This window comes from Lissotriton vulgaris, chromosome 1_1 (assembly GCF_964263255.1).
Source record: "Lissotriton vulgaris chromosome 1_1, aLisVul1.2, whole genome shotgun sequence".
NCBI classification, from domain to species: Eukaryota; Metazoa; Chordata; class Amphibia; order Caudata; family Salamandridae; genus Lissotriton; species Lissotriton vulgaris.
Window position 1 is genome coordinate 1,802,885,867 of NC_141685.1, and position 25,940 is coordinate 1,802,911,806.

Below are 25,940 nucleotides of genomic sequence, written 5' to 3' on the forward strand. Positions count from 1 at the left end.
TTTATATTTGCACCATCGTGCCTGGTAAGGTCGATCTACCTGGGTCCCACATACACTGCACCAAAGATTTCGCGCCTGGAATGGACAATGAAATCCCTGCGCCCATTGTCCTTGCCCGGGTTCGTCCCACCTGGAAACAATCCTACAGTGACATCTACTGGCCAATTAAAACTAGCTAAATTAAAACTGAATGTAAGTTACTCAGTATTTAAAAACATATATCATTGGATGTTTATTAAAAATAGTTTATATTTGAAGTGAAATTTAAATAAATTACATTTTTGTGTGTTTAAAGTTGGTGTCATTTTTAAGGTCACTCTTTGTTTAAGGAAGTAATAGTTAAGGAGGTCGTGGTGCAGTCCCAGGTTGTTCTTTATGAATCGTTGTTGAGGCCACTCGTTGTTTAAAAATCGTTGTTCAGGATGTTTCCCCTAAGGCGGGCCTCCTATAGCCCAGGAGGCAGGGTGCATCATATTATGTGTGGAAATATATGTGCAAGCATATATTGGCCTGTGGTAGCATTCTAAATGAAATTCTGCAGCAAGTGAACGGCGGGCACCGTTGCATATGAGCATTCCCATGATGGCCCAACCGATTTCTTTTGTGTTTGGTATCAATGAGAATTAACCAGCATGTACTTAGGTGACACTCTAGACAGTGTCCACCAGGTTAACTCAGGGTTCTTGTGCCCTGGCAAGCTTTTTCAAAGGCTTTTATGCCAAGATCAAAGCCTGACACTTCCGGATGTCAGAAATAAAAGACCTGTGTGAGCAGGAAGTGAATTCTCTGCCCACACAGGACGACTATTGATTACACCAATGTGGCGGTGAGCCTCAAAGGCTTCACTGACACTACTGGACAAAAGAACTGTCTCTCTCTAGGACAAAAGCCTCCCCCTGCCTCAGGCACTGTTTTTTGTTGGCAGGTGGGAAATTAGGTATGCAGGAGGCATCCACCTCCACTGCTGAGGTGTACGGCTGAGGATGGTTCTGGCCATCTTGAATTTTGCCTTAAATTCAGGTTCTGGCTAGTTGTAGTGACATACACCCACAGGATGTTGTCATTACTGGGGCAGACTATCTGCAGGACTTGATGCTTATTGGCTACTAGTCCTAACACCCACTAACACCTCCTAAATACAGGATTGAAGGGGCACCCCAGACTCCAGAACCTTAGATTTGATGTGATATTAAGAAGAGACCAGTGTCCACAATAAGGCAGGACTCCACAAAGACAAGCCCTAAGCTCTTCAACTGTGTCTGTCATTCTGCACCTGCTGGATTGCGATTCAACCAAGGCAAGAAACTGGTTCCACAAGGAAGGCTTACCCCTTTGCAAACTCTAGACTTAACAAGGACTCCCTTTCGGCTAGAGAAACTAGTCCCCAGACAGAGACCGCTAAGTACACGACCTCGAAGTCCTTCTCCCCGAACCATCCGGCATGGCTTCTCAAATTCCTTAAGAGGGTGGCTTCTAGGCACTATCTGCCAGATTCATGAAGCTACCATTTTGCGATTAGCAAATAGCGAAAAATTGCGTATCGCTATTTGAGAATCGCAAAATGGCATTCATGATAGAAAGCGCGGAAAAATTGCGATTCGCATTCGATCGCAATTGGCGATTGCGATGTAGCCGCAATCGCCAAATAATCGCAGTTTCAGCTATTTCCCATGCCGAAATAGCGACATCGCAAATAGCGATATCGCAATTAGCGATCTCGCTAACAGCGAGATCGCAAAAACGGGAAGGCGCATTTCGAGCCCACTGATGACATCACAACCAGGAAGTAGGCTCACCACACCCACAAACCGAACACAGAGCCAGGGAGTGGCAGCATTGAAGTTTGGAGCTCCTAAAGCAAGACCCTGCAGCACCCAAGCCTGAAGGAAAGTGCAGAAAGATGGCCCAGGAAGCAGCAGCAGTGGGCAGGAGAGGAAAAGAAAATTGAAATTTTCAGAGGCTGAATTGGAGTATGTCATTGAGGGGGTGTGCAATGACTATGGGAAGCTGTTTGGCAAAGACTCTCGGAGGGTGCCAGAGCCCGAGAAGTGCAGGATTTGGCAGCGCATCCGCGCCCAGGTCAATTCGGTCGGTGTCACCCAGCGCTCCATCGACGACATTAAGAAGCGCTGGTATGACCTGCGAGGACGTTCGAAGGAGCGGATTGCTTTGCGCCTTGGAGACCAACTGGGCACTGGTGGAGGGGAAGCACAAGCCACACCTAACACCCCCTTGGAGGACATAATTGAGGAGACCATAGCGCCAGCAGCCTGCGTGGGGGTCGTTCAGCTGGACTCCTCACGACCCGGCCAACAACAAAGTCAAGGTAAGTGCCATGCGACTGCGACCCAGTCCCAACAATGCCCATACGTCCTGAACTAGCACCATGACATCCCCAAATATGCACACCAAGCAAGCCAAATAAGCCCCATTGCATTGTGGTACTTGTAGTGTAATCATGAGCCCGCAATCTGCCCAACAGTGCCAGAGCACTCATTGCTAAGTCTAAACAAAACCCAGTCAGGGAAAGCAAGGCTGCGTGCATGTGTGAAATTTTCATGTGCAATACACATAACATTAATCATCCACCCTTTCACATTACAGGTGCAGGGGATCAAGGCAGCACCGATAGTGATGCGCTACACATTGCAGAGAGCCCGGAGGACACTGAGGGTGAGGGACAGTCCTCCCAACAACCTGGAACATCACATCAAGCAGCATTGCAGCCAGCACCACTCACAGCACCAACACCCCGTGCCGACAGGGCCACCCCTGCATCCACTGCAGTGCAGCCAGCACCAGCGACAGCACCAACACCCCGTGCCGCCACAGCAGTGGTACAGCCTCCACCACCAGCGCATGGGAGGCCGACGAGGCACACACCAGCTGGCAGGGCACAGACCATCGCACAGAGGCGCCAGCAGCGCCAGGGCCCAGCAGGCAGCGGCAGGGCACTAGACACACCAGACCCAGGCCTGGTCATTGAACGCCGCATGCTGGCGGTGCATCGCACGCAGGCACGCCACATGGCGGCAATGCTTGCGCAGATGCAGGCAAATGGGCAACATCTTGGCCAGTTGACAGCAGCTGTGAGACAGAACAACCAGCTGCTTGTCTCACAGCAGGACATGACCCGTAGACGCCACCGACAACTACTGGCCCGCCTATCGGCCTACACTAGGTCTAACCATGTTGTCGGCCACGCCACATCACAGCTGGCACGTCGGTCTCTCGCTATGCAGGCACAAATGGTGCAGTGTTGCCAGGATGTGGCCAGGTCCCTGGACCTACTCACTGCAGCTGTGCTTGGCCGACAGGCCAGTGGCCGGGATGATGCAGAGGGTGGTGACGACGCAAGTGAGGCTGCGTCGACGAATAGCAGTGCCTCCTTACCACCGTTGCCTCACCTTCGCCGCAGCAGCCGCCCAACATCAGGGAGTAGGGCCAACAATGTCCCTGACAATGCAGAGAGAGGACTTGGGGCGTCTCGTCGCCAACATCGTTGAGGATTGTAAGAACATGAGGGTGGCCATGCAGTCAAGTCCTGCAAACCCCCTACCCCAGCATGGGGAGGTATGGAGTAATACACTCCCCATCAGACAATTGTTTTTCTTGAAGGCCAATTTAATGTGACGTAACATTAAAGATGAAAGGTCATACTTCATACACACTCATGTCATTATTTTATCCGTCATGCATGGGTGCAGTGTTGTGATAGTGGTATGTGTGCACTAGAAACAGTTTGTAGTGATGTGGTTGCGGCGCCTGTGTCCTTCCGCAGAATCTTCTCCGCGGGCATGACGTACATGTGGAGGTGGACGGTCGTCCCCTTCAGATTCACTGACAGAGATGTCGACAGGTATCCGGCGCTTGGTTGCCATGTTGTGTAGTATTGCGCAGACAGCCACAATGCGGCAGCACACTGCTGGACTGTAATACATGGCCCCACCTGTCTTGTGCAGTATGCGGAACCTGCTCTTGAGCAGGCCAAATGTCCTTTCTATGCAATTCCTTGTCCGTATGTGTGCAGCGTTGTAACGGCGCTGCTGGGGTGTGGCAGGGTTAAAGTAAGGGGTCAGGAGGTATTCACGGAGGGCGTAGCCACTGTCACCTAAATGAGAGGAGCAGATGGTGAGTGGCTGTGCTGCGCAGTTACTACATAGCAATGTGACATTGTTGACAAAGTGCACTTACCAAGTAGGTGTCCTTTACCAAACTCTCCCCTGACCAGTCGTGAGTGGAGGCCGCTGTGCCGGAATATGAAGGAGTCATGGGTACTCCCTGGGTACTGGGCCACAATGTCAGTGATGTATGACTTAGCATTGCACACCATCTGTATGTTCAGGGAGTGGTAAGACTTTCGATTGCGGAACATATACTCAGTGGCAGCTGGTGGGCAGATGGCGACGTGGGTACAATCTATACATCCAAGTACATGGGGAAAATGGGCAACATTGTAGAATTGTAGCTTTGTCAAGTCCAATTCCTGTTGGCTCATGGGAAATTTGATGTGACGCTGTAGCTGGGTGAGCATGGCGTCAATGAAAGTGTGGAGGCAGCGTGACATGGTGGGCTGGGATATCCCCCCAGCAGCCGCTACTATCCCCTGGAAACTCCCGGAGGACAGGAGGTGCAGGCTACACAATACCTGCACATGTGTAGGCACCGCATTGGTACGGCTTGTTGGGTGCTGCATCAGGGGGTCAAGGTCCTGTATTAGCTGCATTATCATTTCCCCATTCAGCCTATATTTGGCATATATCTGCTCTCTGGTTTGGCCCAGCAAGGTGACCCGCTGGAGGAAAATTCTGTCCTGGATCCTGCGTCTCCTCTGTGCTGCTCGCTGCAGCCTTCAACGCCTCACCACCATGTACAATCCTGGCATTGTGGCACTCCACATGCTGTTGCTGGATGTCCTAATGTGTGATTGGTCAGGCCTGAACCTGTTGCTAATTGGCCAACAGTTTTTCAAATGTGATTTTTTCATGGCTTTTATGGTTACCACCTGGTTTGAGTTCTCCTTAATTTGCGCCGCGCAAACTGCGATTTTTGGGTTTTTCGCTATTTGCGATTTTTAATGAATGCCGATAGCGATTTTTTTGCGAAATCGCAATTTTTTTCGCAGAATCCATGGTTTGTCGCAATTTCCGATTCGCTATTGATAGGCTACCGGGATTCTGCGAATTTTCTTGCGATTTCGCTATTATGTGTTAGCGATGTCGCTGTTTTTATGTTGAATGCCGATTTCGTCAATTGCGCCCGCAATTGCTTTCTCGCAGCGATTGCGGGCGCAATTTCACTTCATGAATATGGCTGTATGATCCTGACCCTCAGTGAGGCTCACTTTCTGCAAGGTTCCCCTGGTATACTGGATAAAGATTTCCTCAACCTGAGTACTTGTAGGTACCAAGGCTTGTTAGTGCTCAGTCTGACTACAACCTGCTTTACTCGATGCGTCAAGAGTAGAGATACACCTGCATGAATGAGCAGCCACCCCTGTGGCTCCATCGAAAAGATCTTGCATTTCCTTTTACCCTCCCTTGGCACACCTGCCTGTTCCTCTCGCAGTGGATCTGGTTCAGCACTACGGATATAAAAGAGCACCTCTGCACCCGAGTCCCCTGAAAAAGGTAGATCAGATCTTCCTAGAGACTCCTGGTCCCAGGCCAACTCCTTGCTTTACTTCCAGAGGTGTTAAAATCTAGTTTGCAACATCAACATTATCGGCGCCATCTTGTCCCTTTTCAGGCTCATGTGTGCGCGTAAGTAGCAGCCATTTTGAATGCCATGACCTCTCTGCCCACTGCCGATAGCCAGCGCGTCTCTCTCTCTCTCCCACTAACCTCGCAAGCATCCCCCCGCACGCTGGCAGCCCCCGCTCTCACATGCTTGGACCATAAACCTCCCTTTCAGCGCGACCCTGCCTCGGAGCCACATCCCGTACCCGGCCAACACCTCCCTCCATCCCTTTCATGATCATACATCCTTTGATGAACCCCCTTTCCTCTGTGCCCTATTGTCCTGCTCGTTCCCAGGCCACCACCTGGCCCTGCGGATGCAGTTTATTGCCCCCATACAGTAGGAAGCTTCTCTCTTCAAAGGATCTACAACTGATCAAAGCCCCCACCCCATGAGATCCGATCAGCCGCACACATTCCGGGAACGGGCGGAATGTCCAGCTGCGCGACAGTCATCACCTACTGAGATCGGGGTGGGGACTTCTACTGTAAATGTGTGTGGGAACGGGCTTGAAGCAGGGATTCCGAGGATGTCTTTCCGTACTTCAAAGTATTTGCAAGAATGTGCCACATGTAATAACTGTAATAAAGACCATAAACCTGTGTCTAAGAGGCCAGGCCTCAGAGATGCGTTTAGAGCACCTCGAGATGATACCCTGTTGTCTGATTTGACGTGTTCTGCTCCGTTGGAATAAATTCCTGTTTCCTGCCTTCCAGTCTCCAGCGCCTGCCTCTTTGTTTGATAATCTCGAGTGGTATGAGAGGCGGCTAACGCCGGGCAATACTTAAAGGTTCTCGGTCGAAATCGGCCCTACCTTTTACAAATTGGCGTCCCAAACGTGGGGCCCATCAGCGACACGTGGATCCAGTGGGAGAGGTCCTGACGACAGAGTGAACGACTGCAACGATCGGGAAGGGCACCTGCCAGATAGACCGTCGTCTGGCAGCCGATCATCCGAACTTCACCGGTTCCGAGCAGACCTCTCTCGAGCGATCTACGGTCCTGACTGGGAACCATCAGGAGTGCCGCGACAATTACGGAGAATGGGGGATGATCGGGCGCTGGAAGCGGAAGACGAGAAACTGTCCATGCGGTCTGGGTAAGGTTGTGTAACACGACAAATTGCGAAACGATTGTTTGAAAATACTAGTATTGCTCATTGATTGTTTTTGAGATATTCTCTGTCTGCAAACGGGGATGAATAGAGATATTCTCTCTTCCTCTGCAGATAGTGAAGGATAGGTAACGCAGACTTTTGTCCCCCGTTGTAATCTGTTGTGCCTATTTCTCTCCCCACTGATTGATTGATTGTCCGAACATTGATTGTTTTTTGAGATTTTCTCTGCCTGCAAACGGGAAAGAATGGAAATATACTCTCTTCCTTTGCAGATAGTGAAGGGTAGGTAACGCGGACTTTTGTCCCCCCTTGTAATCTGTCATGCCTATTTTTCTCCCCACTGATTGATTGATTGTCCGAACATTGATTGTTCGACGTTGGTTCTTTGAGATATTAGAATAGAAATATTCTGTCTAGTCTTTGCAAGTAGTGAACGATAGGTAGTGCGGATCTTTGTCCCCGTTGTAATCTGTCATGCCTATCTTCTCCCCACTGATTGGTAGTTGGTTCAGCCCGGACCGCTTATTAGAAATGAATCATCCAGCTCCACTGGAAGGCACCCCTAATAAAGATATGTTCACCAAGTATGGACTAGTCGCTGTAGCCTATAGCAAGCTATGGCACAAGTATACGAGAAAGGATCAGGAAAGTCAGTGGCCACTGATAGGATCCTTCGCCGAAGATAAGATAAACGTGCTGGAAACAGCCCTTCGAAACAATAAGACAACGCCCACTATGCTTGATAGCCTCGGCATGTGGCGCAAAGAAGCAGAACAACGGAAAAAGAGAAACGAAGTCAGATTAGAGAAAGAGCTACGAAAAGCAGCTCACCTAGCTGCCAAAAAGTTAGAGGAAGAGATTAAGGAAAGAGAGGAAGCCAAGCAGAAGCAAGAGTCCGAAACATCGAGCCAGTGTCCAGTTAGAACCCCCTCTACGCTCCACCCCGAGTTGCCCTCGAAACAGCGAGCGAACAACGATCTATTACTAGGTCCTCCAATCATATAAATGCCCCCTCCATACGCCCCTTCCCAACCCTTAGTACAGCACCCGCAGCCCCCAAGCACAGATGAGAATAGTGCCAGGGCCTCGGTCCTCACGGCCTCCGCGCCGGCCGAACCCCTCGTACTCAGCGCAGCGCAAGCAGCAGCATTATACAACCCTGAGACCCGAAAGAAAGATTCCACTAGAATGAACAGGTTGAGCAAGGATGAGCGAGCAGGGATCGATAAGATAGTAAAGACACTGGTGGAACGTAAAGAGAGCGAGGAGTACGTAATGGATATGTACAATTCATATGCCGATAGCAACAGACGACACTTTGTCGTGCGATTTTGTTATCACACCCTCAATGCTTACGAGGACCGATACCAAGACAAAGGTTCCGAGAGCCTAACGACTCTGTATAGAAAAGTTGACATTGGGGATGAGGGCGAGTGTGACGTGACGGACCTCTTCACGCGTACGCTTGAAGTTTTCCGCCACCTCACTGAACAGAGGTTGGAAGCTAAAACTACGACTCCTGTAGCGACCGAACCTCAAATAGAACAAACTAATACAATGAAGCCTATAAGGGAGGCCGCTCCTTACTGGGTTCCCCCACGAGGACAGGGAACGCATGATGACGTTAACCATCAAGATGCGAGAGGGAGGGTAGTGTATAACTGGGTCTACCAACCATGGGATCAACAAGATATCCTGACGTTCCGAAAATCCCTGCCTGATTTACGGAAGAACCCCACTGCCTTTTACACTGAATTAGGTACCGCCTTATGTTCAACGATTATGACCCTAGCTGACATTGATTTGTTTTTCGGGTTATGTCTGCCAGCTGATGTGTGGAAGCAAATCCGGAAAGTCGACCACCTTGAGCTGTTTGGACATACCTGGTCACAACTTGATGGCATAGACAGACAACGAGAGCCTGGACAGAAACCTTTGAAATCTATTTTAGAACTCCCAGACAAGATCGTGCAGAAATTGAAAACCCTGATCCCAGAGAAGAAGGTGGACTGGTCGACAGTAACGGCCTGCCACCAGAAACCCCAGGAAGACGTATCAGAATACTTCTCCCGGTTTGAAACGGTGTTTTCCGATTACAGTGGCCAGGACATGACCACTGCAACCGGACATCATCTGTTTGTCCAGAACTATGTTAAAGGTCTGTCACAGGAGGTCTCACAGAAACTACAGGCTAGCGAAAGTAGTTGGGCGGCCTCCAAGCCTGCGGCTATCCTTCAGATGGTCCAGTATTATGAGCATCAGAAGAACGAGAATGATAGGGCGACTGAGAAAAAGAAAAAGGATCTGAAGGAAAGAGTGATGATTGCACAATTACAGAGGGTGACTATGGGAAGAGAACAGTACAAGGGAAATTACCAGTCGAATGCTCTAGAAACCCACCCCCTAAAGACCGTACGCCCGCACCCTATGCTGGACGTAAAGACATCGACGAGAACCAGTGTGCATTCTGCAAAGGATTTGGCCATTGGAAATCTCAGTGTCCGGTCCTGTTAGAAATGAATAAGAATAGGGACACAAGAGATGTAGCGGGTGGGCCTAGAAATAGAGGACAGGGACAAGGGTCCACGAACGACACCAATAACGACAGGCCAGGCAGACCAAACACATTTGACGGTCCCTGACAGAACCAGTACCAGCAGTCTGATTGCGACAACACCCACGACTTCGCATAGGACTGCCAAGGGCAAGGGAGGGATCCAGTCGAGCTCTATGTTGACCAGCAAGGTCCTTATGTCACTGCTAAGGTCCTGGGTATGAAGTCTCCATTTTTGGTAGACACTGGCGCAGCACGTAGTGCCTTATGTAAACGATTGATTCCAAGGGCACCCTTGTCTGGCTCACAAATAACATCGATAGGTTTCGATGGAACGCCCTTCACTAATCCCTTGTCCACACCAATCTCCTTTGACTTGGAAAAATAACACCACTGACACAACGTTTTTGCTCTCATCCAACACACCCGATGACATTATGGGACTTGACTTACTGAAGCATTTCCGAGCTACTATTAGGTGTTCACAAGACGGAGTTCGAGTCTTTTTGTACGATAACCCGACTCTGCTCCGACTTTGTCCCTCCCGACGCATATTTTCCATCACTGATGCTGACTTGTCCCTGCTTGACACTCTACCTCCATATCTGTGGGCCAAGACTGACTCGGACGTAGGACGCATGATGATCGACCCAGTGCACATAACTGTTCGACAAGACGCAATACTACCGAAACTTCCACAATATCAGATATCGCCCGAGGGCGAGAAGGCATTGGTAAAGATTATCCAGTCCCTGATAGATGCAGGAGTGGTAGAGGAAGTAGTTAGCAATGTTTGCAACAGCCCTATCCTACCCATTATAAAGAAGCAAGGTGAGGGAGATGAGAAAGCGTACAGCTTCATCATCGACCTACGAGAGGTTAACAAAGTAGTTGTACCTCAGTACCCCATAGTCTCAGACATTACCACTATTCTGACTCTAATTCCTTCCACTTCCACCACCTTCACTGTCATTTCTCAAGAACTCTTTCTTCTCTATCCCCATCCACCCAGACAGCCGATACCTCTTTGGCTTCACCTTAAAAGCCCGCTCATATAGATTCTGTCGAGCACCCCTAGGCTACACTGAAAGTCCCAGCATCTATAGCCAAGCCCTCAAGAGACAAATGGACACAGTCCAGTTACCGGATGGAGTGGTGCTGATACAGTACGTCGATGATATCCTTTTGGTGGCCGACACCACTCCACTTTCAGTCACAGCCACCATCCAACTCCTGCACTTCCTCGTGGAAAATGGCCACAAGGTCTCCAAGAAGAAGTTGCAATTCTGCCAACCCCAGGTCACTTATCTAGGCCACCTCTTGTCCAAAGACGGGAGAAAGCTTACACCTGATCGAATTCAGACCATTCTCGAAACCCCTGTCCCCAAAACACAGAAACAAGTCCGCTCCCTACTAGGCCTCACCTCCTTCTGCCAACAGTGGTTGCCAAATTTCAGCCTCATTGTGAAACCACTGCTTTCCCTGCTGGCTAAAGATGTCCCCTTCCCGCTCCCTTAGACCCCTGAATGCCAATCCTCCTTCAAAGAACTACGAGATGCCCTCTGCTCAGCCCCTGTACTAGGAACCCCCGATTACACAAAGCCCTTCTCCCTCTACACTCACGAAAGGGAGGGTGCGCTTTGTCTGTCCTGACTCAGTCCATCGGCCCCAAGCAACGCCCATGCGCTTACTTCTCTGCCACTCTTGACCCCGTAGCCAGAGCTTTGCCTGCCTGCCTTTGAGCTGTAGCTGCTGCTGCTATCTCTATCCGACAAATTGAGGGGATGGTACTCTCGAACTCCCTCACAGTGTTAGTAACCCATGCGGTCGACACCCTCCTGAACCAGACTAAGACGCAACATCTGACTAGTGCACGACTGACTGGGTACGAACTGGCTCAGCTTGCTCCCCACATCACACTGAAAAGATGCACCACGCTGAATCCGGCCACTTTGTTGCCCCTACCTGAGAAAGACCCCAATGTGTCCCCTATACATGACTGTGTGACCCTCACGGACGAACAGACTAGGAGTAGGGTTGACCTCCGAGACACCGCCTTCCCAGACCCTGACGGAGAGCTGTGGGTGGACGGCTCTTGCATCAAACTCCCCGACGGCACCACCTCAGCTGCTTATGCTGTTACCACGGCCCGAACTGTAGTAGAGACCGCCCGCATCACACAACGATCTGCACAGGCAGCAGAACTGATTGCCCTCACACGAGCATGTATCCTAGCAGCAGGAACCACAGCAAACATTTACACCGACAGCCAGTATGCCTTCGGGGTGGTTCATCATTTTGGGCTCCTGTGGAAGGAGAGAGGATTCCTGACCTCACATGGCACCCCCATCTTACATGGAGATCTAGTCTCCGCCCTGACTGAAGTGGTCCTCCTTCCCAAGCAACTTGCAGTAATCAAGTGCCAGGCACACAAAAAGGTGACAGACATCATTGGGCAGGGGAATGCACTGGCCGACATCACTGCCCGAACCAAAGCCGAGAATAGGACAACGACACGCATGTATGTGACCAGGTCACAAGCAGAAAAATGGACGGACGCTAGGGAGACTATTAGGGACATCCAGATGGCCAGCTCACCACACGAATTGACTGAATGGGCACGGGTGGGATTGAAAGACGATGAAGGCTGCTGGCGGACAAAAGACATTAACAAATGGCTGCTACCCAACTCGTACCTGATCCCCATATTGACCATGGCACACTCTCCTGCACACATAGGATCTGCCCCTATAGCCGAACTTGTCTCCAAATTTTGGCACAATGACAAGATTACAGATTCAGCCAAACGTCTGGTCCAACAATGTCTGATATGCCTGCAACACAACCCTGGAAAAGGAACTGTAGTACCCCGGGGAGGGTTTGGGGTCCCCAATCACCCATTTGAAGTCCTACAGATGGACTACATTCAACTAGAAAGATGCCAAGGTCTGAAATATGTACTTGTTGTCGTGTGCGCATTTAGCAAGCGGGTGGAAGCCTATCCAACTCGCGACAACACTGCCATTGCCACTGCAAAAGTACTACTGAAAGTATTCTTCCCTCGCTACGGCCTTTGTCGAATTTTGTGGAGTGACAATGGCCCCCTACTGTAATAAAGACCATAAACCTGTGTATAAGAGGCCAGGCCTAAGAGATGCGTTTAGAGCACCTCATGAAGATACCCTGTTGTCTGATTTGACGTGTTCTGCTCTGTCGGAATAAATTCCTGTTTCCTGCCTTCCAGTCTCCAGCGCCTGCCTCTTTGTTTGATAATCTCGAGTGGTATGAGAGGCGGCTAACGCCGGGCAATACTTAAAATTGTTCTCAGTCAAAATCAGCCCTACCTTTTACAGAGGGTTTTGCTCAACTCGGCATGCACATATCTTTTTGCTAAGGTAACCTTTTCAACACTGCAAGCCTGATTGACAGCTCAGTTTTACAGCTTAAGTGCAGCTCTGCATCACGCTCCCCTGAGCCAGATAAAAAGCTGTTGTGAACTGGTCTTGGGAATCATAATACCTTAAATACAAGAGGGTTTCGTTGAATTGCATATTGGTGTTTTTCCCATTGACCACAACGTTAATGTTTTCACATTGCAAAGTACTGATTTATTTAATGCTTTAAAATTGATAACTTTTGTTATACTGTATGTATTGATTTCTTTTTGGTGTTGAAACATTGATAGAAATCAGAACTATTTCTATGAATTGGTGTCGGATTTCTCTTTAGTAATGTCAATTACTTATTGTCCATGTTGATGATGTGAAATGTTTCACACATGTTCCTCTAAGTAGATGCTCTTTGCCACTCTACTACGACTGAGAGAAGGTTACTGAGAGAGTACCTTGGGACACCTCTGTAATACCATCATTTTCACCTTGTAACAATATCTCATAGCAAAGTATTCTGAGAGGAATTACTTTTGATGGTGCAGAAGGATTTTCTTTTTACTTTTCAAACATTTCTGCTGTGCATTTGTTCTCAGGGTAGATTATTCAGAAATTCCCTTGTCTTTGGAAAATGTTTGCTCATTGCCGAGAATTCTGAGAGAAAGTTCTTGTGGAACACTTCTAGGAGAAAACAGTCTTTATTTTTCACACCTCTATGTTCTAAATTGCTTGTCACAAATGGGATAGTATTTTGCAATGAGTGATGGCTTAGGGCCCATCACTGTGAAATATATTATCTTCACTGGATAGTTTGAGGAGGATTCTTAATTATTGTATGATATTCTGTTGGGATGTTAAGAACAACATAAGTTCTACCAGGTATCATTAAAAATAGATATATCTAGTCAAAGATAGTGATGAGTACTATCTAATTAACATAAGAGGCATATGTATATCATTTAGAGAATACCTCATTTAATGTTATTGCTTTATGTACATAAAGCAATGAAGGACCTTACAAGCATGAAATATATAAAAGAGGTCTACATAAAACGAGAGTGCTATGTGGCGTAAGTGATAACCTGGGGCATGAGAAGAAAACATTAAATAAAAAAGGTAACATGATCAGAAAAAGGCAGTAGGCAAAAGGTTTTAACAAACTATTATGTGGAGTAATTGCACGGAGTGTATACCGACATGGAAAATTAATAATAATCAAACACAGCTCCTAGATGGCCATTATAATTTCATGAAACTCTTTTCACCAGATAATGGCGATGATCTTTCAACCCAAAAGATAGAATTCCAGGGTCATCATATGGATGAAAGACGTTTCAGAGCATGGTGTAGATCCTACAATTTGTGAGAAAATATACAAATATTTGGTAAGGAATAATAGGTTCTCTGATATTGCATTGAGCAAAATAACATACATTTCCTATGTAGATGATTTCCTTAAAAAATAAAGTATGCGTTTTGTGAGCGAGTGCATAAAACATGCAACAAAGTCAATAGATGATAGTTTGCAAGGGGAAGGTGATCTACAAACATACATATGGGACATAAAAGGCAACTTGTAAAGACTGACTCAGTTACTGCCAGGTTAAGTCAATATGCTCACTTACTTAAAACGAGGAAAATAACTATGCCAGGTCACGTGCTGGCAGAATAAAGGCAGGCCAATCTCAGAGGCAATGAGAAAACAATGTAGACGGGTGAAGGAGAAATGCGCACCTCGTGGGCGTCTGATGTGGCAGGGACTAGTACATTGATCCTACCTTCCTCGGCTTTCGGCCTCTGAATATACACTGACCTCTGGGACCCACCTTGACTACAGGGTGCAGTCAGTACTGCACTGTAAGGTGACCTATGAATCACACCCTTTGCTCAACCTCAGAACAACTCGCACTGTCCTATGATGACCTTGACCGACGCCTCCATCAGACAAGAGAAAGCCGCAGCTGTTCACCACACAGACAAAGGCCCGAAAAATTCCCATATTGTTAGTTGATGGGAAGTGCTGCAGAAGTGAAACGTTGTTCTGCCTGAAGCTGCAAACATACAAGCAAAGCTCCTGCCTCTGAAGAGCATGCCTTGCTTATAGAAAAGGCTCTAAACTCTGGGACGGACACAAGGGGCTACCTTACCCTAAAGAGCGCAGCTTGACACATCCTTATCCAGTGCACTCTTTCGGACTTTTGCAGAATTCACCCTAATTGGCGCTTAATTTGAGCCGGTGGTGTCTACCAACACTCATTTTTGGGGACCGGCACATACTTTTCCTTACCAGACATCGACCGAGAGTAAAAGAGGCAAGAGAGGGAAAAACAAGCTCATAAAGTAGAAGAAGGAAGAGGAAGATGGGAAAATTGTCACAAAAAGAGAAAGCAGGGGGTGAGATAAAAGGGCATGGAGTGTTTCGTAGCAGATTGGACATGAGCTGCATTCAAGACTCTGTATTCACTCCCCAACATTTAATAGGACCGGCTTTGGGTTTCTGAGCCGAGCTGTGGGCACCGGCACTCATTCTTTCACAAATGAATCACTGCCCTAACTTATTGGAGTAAACTTCAGCCTTGGCTGATATTCGCCTGAAATGGAGATATTCAGATTTGGCTGCCTAGTTTGCTGAGCCAGTGTCTGTCATGCTTCTGCTGTAATGGACACTATAGAGAGAGATAAATTTGATCATACTGCGATAAAAAAAGCACATCTGATTTCCTGGGTGAAACACATAGAAATCAATTGTAAGATATATAGAAGGAAATGAGGAAAAAACGTTTGAAGTTCTCTAAAACGACAAGATTTCTCCCCCCCCCCAAAAAATAGATGTCTATGCTATTAACACAGTTTGCTGTCGGACTAACCAGGAGCAGTTCTCGGGTTCCTGGCTCTGTATACCGCTGGGGAACCCATCCTGGCTTTCCCTGTGAGATGGTCCCTCCTGGGCATCTCAAAGGTGAAGACAAGCATCCCCAGCTCTGATGGGGCCATTAGTAGAGATTAAGTAAGCTATTGCCCAGAGTTGCTGAGTGGGACCCATGGTTGGAGTAGGCACCGAGGCGAGAATTATCGAGTCCGCTGACCATGGCCCAAGACCCTACCGCATCTGGAATCGAAACCCTGGTCCCGGGTCGACCTCTGCTTCCAGGTCTGCCGCCTCTAACCAGTGAGCCACACCACTCTACTAGTTACACAGAAAGCAGTTACCACTTTTGAAATGTCCAATGGAACATGGTAAACCCAGTAGTGTGGAAGTAGAAGTATGAGAGCATGTCCAATTCATAGCCCTAACTAAATAGCCAAGTGAATTTCTGCCTCTGCGAAGCATGATATATTATATCATCATTAATCAATAATTAGTTAGAATGGTCCAATGTTTTTTCATTAAATTGGAAACTTTTTTGGAAACTGGGCAGCAAGTAGTCACACCGAAATTGTGAGTAAAGGTATTGTGAGTGTGATGGAAAGTATGGCTGCTTCAGTGAATAAATCTGATCTCCATTCAGTTCTTGTGGATACACAGAAAATGGTCATATGGTACTTTGTCCTTCAGCCCACGGGGTGGTGACTACTGTCAAATAAGATTATTTAGGTTTGTGGGTATCCTATAATGGTTAGCACCCTCTTTACCCTCAAAGACTTTGTTGGTAAGCTGTAGGTAGGGTAATGATATATTGCTGTAACTGTGTGTGAAACTTAAATGTTCGTGCTTGTTGTTTAGCCAATGTATGAAGTCTGTGAGCTCAGAAAAGTTACTTTTCCATATCATAAAAACATTGCCTATGTAGTGCTTCTATTGACATATGTTAGTCAAGAAAGGATTACTATCCTGTAGCATAGTCCGATTCTTGAAACTGTCCACATAAAGCATTGCAAAATTGGGAGCATTGCTTGCTCCCATTGAGACACCTTTGCCTTGTTGATAAAACATGTCCCCTAACTGACAAACATTTTTTGATAATGATGTTTCAAGGTGGGTAGAAAGGGAAAATGCAGGTAATTGTTGTGTAGTTTATCTGGAATCTCAAAATGAAGTGATGATATAGCCCTTTACCTTGTAGAATATTAGAATAAAGTGACTTGATATCAAGTCCTACAAGGAGGTTTTGCAGGGGATCAAACTGAAGGTCTTCAATTTGATATACTAAGTCTATACTGTCCCGAACGAAATCCTTATTAAAAAAGATATTTACTTATGGGTTACAGTACCCGCCTGTTGAACTTGGCCCTTTTTGCAGGGTCATCCCTGAACTTTTTGCCTTCCTCCTGTATTTTGTCTGACCTGTCTTTGTTGGTTTTATGACTCTGGGCACTTTACCAATGCGGATGAGTGCTAAAGTGCATATGGTCTCCCTATTGTAAATTAATGTATGAATTTGTGATTCCATGATTAGCTGGTTTGGTTTACTTGTCAGACCCTAGTACAGTGCACTGCGTGTGCCCAGGGCTTGTAAATCTAATGCTGCTGGTGGGCTTGCAGCACCGGTTGTGCCACCCACAGAAGCAGCCTGGTAAAATGTGTCTCTTTCCCACTCAGCACCCTGAAGCTTCAACACCGCCGCAATCATGGAGTCCGTACCGCCCGCCGACATGACCAAATGGGAGGCAGCACCGGCTGGTGCAGAGACCCCCGAAATTAAGCTCTTTGGAAATCGGAGCACAGAAGATGTTCAGATCAACGACATCTCCTTACAGGATTACATTGCCGTCAAGGAGAAGTATGTCAAGTACCTTCCCCACAGCTTTGGCCGCTATGCAGCCAAGCGTTTCCGCAAGGCCCAGTGCCCAATCGTGGAGCGTCTCACTGACTCAATGATGATGCATGGTCGGAACAATAGCAAGAAACTGATGAAGGTGCGCATCGTAAAACATGCCTTCGAGATCATCCACCTCCTGATTCGAGAGAATCCTCTCCAGGTCCTAGTGAATGCTATCATCAACAGTGGCCCCCGAGAAGACTCCACACGCATTGGCCGTGCTGGTACTGTGAGGAGACAGGCTGTGGATGTGTCACCCCTACGTCGTGTCAATCAGGCAATATGGCTCCTGTGCACAGGGGCTCGTGAAGCGGCTTTCCAAAACATTAAAACCATTGCAGAGTGTGTGGCAGATGAACTAATCAATTCTGGTAAGGGTTCTTCCAACTCCTATGCCATCAAGAAATAGGATGAGCTGGAACGTGTGGCCAAGTCCAACCGTTAATCTGTTCATTTTGTTCAAGTTATTAAAATAAAATGAATGTGAAAATATATTAAAAAAAAGAAAATGTGTCTAAGGTCTGCCATTGCAAAGCCTGCATGCAGTCTGGTACTGTCATGCTGACTGGACAAGTGCCCCCGTTTGCCAGTCCCTAAACCTTCCCTTTTCTTCATAACACACACCCCTATGGTAGGCCCAAGGGCAGGGTGCATTGTAAGTATACGGTAGGACAAGCCCTGGTGTGTGTGGCATGTCCTAATAGTGAATTAGATCAATTTTCGTTATTTCACTATTGCAAGGCTACCTGATCCCCATAGGCCAGAATGGGCAGTTAGATTATTACATTCTTATAATCTTAACTGACTCAGGGAACATGGTAGAAATTTGAGTTTAGTATGCCTGGACTCAGAATGATAAAATGCATCTTTTAGTGAAGTTGGTTTTAACATTCTGTGTTTGAAAATACCACTTTTAGAAAGTAGGTATTTTCTTGCCTAACCTTTCAAGCCTGCCTCTGATAGGTTGTGTATTCCTTTTTTGCCAAATGATAAAGGCTTGCTTACCTTGAACAAGCAACAGCAGACCATCTGTGGACCTCAAGAAAACTCATACACAGCTGTGGACTCTTATGTGTTCATCATAAGTATTAGGCAGAGATTGTCCAGAACACTTTTTGACACTTAAGGGGGAACAATGACGTTTATGGGTGCTCCTCATTTCCACATTTAAAGCTTGTAACAGTGGAGTAATACTGTTCCCTCAAATTACTCTACTCCGAGGTATGAGTAATTCCGGGTGTGGTATTACTGATGGCTTTTAACAGAGTACTCTTAAAGAGAACCCAGTAGCCTTTTAGTTTCTGGAAGCTGCTGAGATGTTATGTGAGAAATATATCAATTAATCATAGGGGGAAGGATCACTTGTCCTGCACAACCAGGGTATGCAGGAAGTATGTGGGGTGTCTCAGGTAAAAAACCCTCATGCACGTGATGGGAAGATCGTGGTAGCGGTATATGTTGATTCTCCGCTCTTCATTCACGTGTGTGCATAATCATCGGGTCAGTATGGTTATGCAGCCTCCACCTGGAGGTTCTTACCCATGGTTAAAACAGTAGTGAAACATATACATATGAAATCTCACAACTTTCCTATCCTCATGCTTGCATATTGTTGACAGTAGGGAGGAACTTATGAATGTAGCATTTTCCACGGTGTAAGACTAATAGTTTTTTTGAAGTGGGTAATTACTTGTAAGTCTTAGCTGTTTGCAGATTTACACCTATGTATCCCGAAACTTACAACTATTAGTGGGGTACATATATTTATAGGTCCAAAAGGGACTTTCACCACTCCGTCTTAAAACATGAGGTAGAAAAATGCAAGTTGTTTACAGTAAGGATATTAACTTCCAATAAATGCAAAAAAAGTAAAATGCTATACATTTTATTCTTTTTAGTAACATTTAATCCTCTCTTAAGACAGTGAAAAAGCCAGCAAAGTTAAACATTCCTTCCTTTGTTTTGTATCATGTAATGCTGTACCAGCAACACAGACTGCAAAGTCTCTAGCCAAGAAGGAAAAATGACAAAGAAAACAAAATAAAATCTTGCAGCAGTTCCCATCTGTCATCCGAATAAACTCATCTCCTGCTGGAATTGCCAAACACAATTATTTGGAAGCTTTTCAGGTCGAAAAGTGGCTCCTTCTGTTTCTGTAAACACTGGCTTGACCGAAAAAACACAATCTTGAACTTGATCGCAGTGTAGCAAACTCGGTTTAGGCAGAAGTCCAACAAACAACATATGTCACTTCTTGCATATTAAAGCAAATAAAAACTGACAAGATCCAAGTGCCACACTGGGTAGAAAGGTATTAGGCCATTTATGTTCTGAACTGTACCAGTCAGCACAGACCATCAATCGTGCACCATCTACATTTTGCCCAGTACAAAGCAAGGAGTGCTGGTCATGTAAATGTCAGCATATTCTTCAGAAATCGATGTACCCAAAATCAAATTCTCAACAATCATGTACTAGCGAATTATGGCTCTAAAGAGACGACTAACCTCTCTTTTTAACCGCATTTTTCTTTTTTCCTGAGTTCTCTGAGGGGATTGGTGACTGAACTGGATGTCTGATGCATGGTGTCTTACAACAGTAGGGAGTTTGAGGGGTGGATTTGGTTTATCATCCCCATATCTAGTTGCATATGTGTCATTGGTGCCTTGCAAAAAGACAAATATATACCCCTAGATCTAACAACAACACCGACATAGCCATTCTAACAGAATCATGGCTTCATGATGCTTCATCCCCATGCCTCAACCTCTTAATCCCTCCCAACTTCATCAAAGCCTGGCTCGACAGAACACATAACAAAAAAGGAGGCGGAATTGCCAGCATCCATCCCTCTAACCTCCTTGTCACTGAGCTTTTAACGGATACCACTGATTCCTGCTAATATCTAGCCCTCTCAGTCATAAGTAGCACCATCCACTTATGTAACATACACTTCTTTTACCACCCCCCAGGCACTAACGAACCTTTCACTGACTACCTCGCAGAAGTTATTAGGGCTAAGAACTCCCCAAACACCAAGGACATTTTCCTCTGCGACTTCAACCTGCACTGGAATGACCTTAAGGATCCCCATGTCAACTCCATTAAAGACCTCTTGGCCGATCTAGCCCTGACCCAAGCTTGCCCTCTCCCAACCCACTCGAAAGGAGCCACTCTAGACTGGATCATCCTCAAGGAGAAGCTGGGTCAGAGACACCAAAAGCCTAGACATCAACAAACTTGAGATCTGTTGCAAAACTGACCTACCCTCCCCCCCCCACATCACCTCGGTAAGTGACCTCAATGATCACTACTCTGCTACAATGTCAAGCATCTTGGATGACTTAGCCCCTCTTAAACTAAAAAGAACTCAAGTCAGAGATATGAACCCATCGTTCACTGGGTCCCTCAACGACGAGAGAAGATCCCTCCAGCAATATGACAGAATCTGGAGACAGCACCCCTCGGCAGATCACCTAAAACTTCTTCGCCAGGCCTGAAATACTTACAACAAGAACATCGTCAACTCAAAAAAAGAATTCTTCAGAGAGGAACTAGGAAATGCCCAGAACAGACCTCGCAAACTCTTTGAGATGGTCAAACTCCAACCGAACAAACTGTCCAAAACAGCGAAAGAAAACCCCAAGTTTCTCACCTCCGCTGAGGATTTCTTCTCATTTTTCGCAAACAAAATCAAAACCTTAGATACTGAACTCAAGGCCGCCTCCCTCTCCCCTCCAAACTATGACCCTCCGCCTCCTCCCCCTTTGCCAGAATGGTCCATCGAAGAATTTAGCACACTGGTCTGAATTTGCACCCTATGATGAAGTCGCTGTCGCGTAAATCCTTTCGTCCCTGAACCCCAACAACCACTTCAATGACCCGCTCCCTTCAAACTGTCTCGCGACCGTTGCCAACTCCATCATTCCTAACTGGACTGTAATAATCAACGCCTCCCTACGACAGGGATCAATACCGACCTCGCTGAAAGCAGGCCAAGTCCTACCCATTCTGAAAAAGCCGTCACTGGACACAGCCTCCCCAGACAACTTTAGACCAATTTCCAACATTCCGCTCCTGGCTAAAGTGCTGGAAAAGTGTGTACAAATACAGCTAAGTCACCAGATCAACAACTTCCATCTACTCGATGACTGCCAATCAGGCTTCCGACCGGGGCACAGCACCGAAACCACCATGCTCCACATCATTGATGACGCTCTTCAAGCCCTTGACCAAGACAAAACCTGTTTCCTGATCCTCCTTGATCTATCATCGGCCTTCGACACGGTCAACCATGAGTTGCTACTCGAACGCCTCAAACTTACGATGGGATTAGATGGCACAGTCCTCTACTGGTTTAGTTCCTACCTCCAAAACCAGTCTCAGAGATTCCTAATCAATGGCAAACTGTCCGCTCCCTCCGCGGTCCTGGTGGGAGTTCCTCAGGGATCAACATTGTCCCCCACCCTTTTCAATCTCTATCTGGAACCCCTTGCCGAAGTACTGCGCACTGCAAATATCTCCTTCCATATGTACGCTGATGACACTCAGATCTACATAAAAATCTCATCTCTTGCAGAGATCCTCACCCTGAATGAGGCCCTGAAGCTGACCGTCAGATGGCTCTCCTCCAATCAACTCAAACTCAATGCTAAGAAAACTGAGTTCCTTCTAATCTCCCCGCCCAAGAGCAACCCTGAGATCCAGACATGGATTAAAGCTATCACAGCCTTAAACTGTTCCCCGACCATTGAGAATTCGGCCAAATCTCTGTGAATTACCTTGTATTAGAACCTAAATATTCGAGACCACATCAACGCAATGGCGAAATCTGCCAGATTCCACCTGAGCTACCTATGGAAATTGAAACCCTTTCTAGACGCTCCTGACCTAAAAATCACAGTACAATCATTAGTCATCTCTCAACTCCACCCTCTTTGGCTTACCCAAGATCTCGCTGGCACTCTTAAAAGCCTGCCTCAACGCAGCCGCCACACTACTTACAAGCTCAAAAAAATTTGATCACATCACTCCTCACTTGAAAGCGTTAAACTGGCTCCCCTTTGAGGCTAGGATTCTCCTCAAGCTGGCATGTATCACGCACAAGGCCCTACACTCTAACTCTCCTGCGTATCTTGCACAGAAGCTTGTGTTATCCGGAGGAAACAGAAACTCACGATCAGCCAAGGACCTCCTACTCCGGCCTGCACGCTTTAGGAAAACAAAAACCTACAATCGGGCTTTCGCCGGGACTGCACTAAGAATATGGAACTCCCTTCCTCCCGACATCAGAAAAATCTTCTCCTTAGCACGCTTCAAAAAAAGGCCAAGTCCTTCCTCATGGGTAAATTCCTTGGCTAAACTCGTTCCCACAGCCACCTGAGCGACTATTCCCTTATCCTGCGACCTTTTACATTACTATTGTGATTAGTGTAATATTTTTGTCCTGCTGTATAGCTTATCCTATCCCTCAATGTACAGTACCTGTATGATATTCCGCCTACCTACGACCCCTTGACTCTGTATGCTCTCCGACGTACTAATCTCCTGTGGTTTTTTTGTTATGACCTGCCTTGACCTTGTATTACTTCTATGAATCTGTAAAGCGCTCTGATACCCTCACGGGTCTTGTTCGCGTTCTATAAAACCTTAAAATAAAATAAAATAAAATAAAATAAAATGTGACAGCACATCATAACTCTTGGTGGCCTGTCTCCATAGTCACTCCATGAGGTGTGTATGTTGTATATACAAAGTTAACTTTGCACAATTTACACTATGCGATCACTTTTGAGAATGGCTTGAATTACTAATACATGAAATGCATTTTTGTTGTCTTGAATAATATCCCTGTGTTTAGACAATAAGGCTTACTATGTATTTGCAGAAAAATGATGTCTGGAATGATCTTACTACTTCATAGATTCAGTCCCTTTTGTTCACTTTTTCTATATACATTAGATTCTCCCAAGACTCATATTGGATTGCCCTTCTACTTGATGATTACCTCAGTTCTTCAAAGAGCATCGTGGATACCTCCTTTGAGGTAATTGCCAAAGGCTGGACCTGAAGAGGCAGTTGATGATATGCTTAAATGACCTAACAAAGCCAAATGCTCATGTTTGGGGAGGCGAGAAAGGAAAGGCATGAAAACTGGGTAAAGGTAGTAAATGAGGTTTATAAGAAGGAATGAGATGAAAAGAAGAGGTGGCGAAAATAAAATGGGTCAACAGACCAAAGATCTCTGCACCGTTTTTTTAAACTGGCCTGTGAAGTCTTACAAAGCCCAGGGATGAAGTTAAATCAAAATAAGTTTAGAAGTTTGAAAGTGTTAATGTGTATTTTTGTACTATATTTGTATCACCATAGAGTGGCTCAGAGGTCCACATCACATTTCAGTACAAAATCAGAAAGGAAGAACGACTCCCTTTGACATATAGGTGCAATGACCCTACCGTGAAGTTCATGCAGGGCAGTACGGGTACTGGTAGGATCGGTGCCAGAAGTGAAAATTGTATGTCCAATCCACATGAAAGGATGGTGTCAGGACAGAGTAATAATCAGGTGATGTAGAAATATCTAGATTAAACATTCTCCAGGTTACTGCCCGCTATCATTTAGATAAAGCTAAAGATATGAGTTAGTAATGAACTTAAGGGTTAGGTTTTATTGAACTGGACATACCTTATCTCCCCAACGCTATTCAGTCTCAGGCCTAACTTCTGTGAGGTGTGTCAGCACCTCTGCAGGCACCATGATACCTAAACTAAACAAAACAGAACTCCACACATCAGGCCCATATAGACATGTCTGCCATGTACCACAGCTATGTTTGTGCCCGAGTTCTCTTCCAGTCTTGACAGGTCTGGCTACAGGGTACTAGTTTTTCCTTTCAGAGCTTGACAAAAGCATTTTGGATGTCTGGCCCCAATAGGCATAATGGAAAACTGGGCTTTCTTTCAGTGGGCGTGTCCTTTTGAAAAACAGAGAAGATGCAGGCTATTCCCCTCCTCTTGGGCTTTAATGGCACTATTCGACTATCTCTGGGCTGTGACTGCCTGATTTTCAGTTTTATCTTTGTTCACAGTAAGGGAGTTAGAAGGAAAACTACCCAGGCACGTGCTCCCATCAAAGAACTATAAACACACGCAAGATGCTTGGGTATTCAAAACTTAAAAGGCTGTATTATTTACCTAAATGGTCCTGAAGTCCTCCTTACCTATAGGCTCGATAAAATATTTGTAAAGGGTCGCCTCACCCACAACTTTTTGTGGGATACGATGATACGACACGTGTGGACTATATTAGAGCTGGGAGGTCTTTGATATTGATTTACAAGACATTACAACAGGTTCCAGATATTCAGCTAAAAATCCCTAATTGTATACCCCAAGAGTATTTTTAATTGTTGGGTACCCTTGGCATGATAAAAACACATAGGAACATGGTTGGAGAGTGAAATTAATATTTCACTCAACCGTATAGGATGCTGACATGTTTTGGCTGATTGGATTGCCCAAATATGGTCACCAGTCTTCTTCAGGGCTTACAGAACTCCCTACATAGCCTGTAGGTGTAGGGCATGCAAGAAAATAATGAAACATTAGGCTCTAGTACTTGTTTGTTATTAAACTTCAATAAACCCTATAAGAAACAATCTTTAAATTAATGGAATATTGAAATTAAAAGTTCTTCCTTTTTCAGTAAATTAAGACAAGTGGTCTGATAAAACTAGTGTCTCCCTGATACTAGCACAAAAACGCTATCACCCTACTCACCCCACTCTTGTGGTGAGTATCAACAGTATGACAACAATGATCAACCTATACAACAAAAGACCTTAAAAGGAAGGAACATTCAGATTTGTGTCCACTGCACTTCATCATTAAGACCTACGATTGACGTCCCCAAATGGTAGCTCCTTCTTTGTTCAATGTAAAACTTTTTTTTTTACCTATGTTGACCATATGGGGTACTACTTGCTCAATGACTGTCACACTGAAACCATTTTCAGAATGGTCTTTTCCAACAAAGTATTTAATCATCTTGGTAACTGTTTTCTTGCACCTACATGTGCTTTTGTGTTAATTAGTAGTCTTAACTTTACGCATTGTCATACCAATATTTATAAGACTGCAAGGACATGTGATAATGTGAATCATAATAACTGATTCACAGTTGGCAAAATATTTTGTGTGCATCCCCAGATCAAGTTGCGTAGTTTTCTGAGTCAATTACAAACATTTCAGTGGCCACATGCTAAATGTCATTTGACCAATGGTAAATTCCCTGCTGTGGTTAATGTAATTTTGGCAAAGGATTTTCTGGGATGTGTATGAATCAATTCATCTTTGAGTGATTTTCCCCATGTAATTGAAAAT

General features: G+C 46.0%; 1 pseudogene; it reads left to right on the plus strand.

Annotated features, from left to right (window-relative positions):
* The first annotated feature begins 17,353 nt into the window (after positions 1–17,353).
* LOC147751232 (small ribosomal subunit protein uS7 pseudogene) lies at positions 17,354–18,004 on the plus strand (annotated as a pseudogene).
* The last annotated feature ends 7,936 nt before the right edge of the window (positions 18,005–25,940 follow it).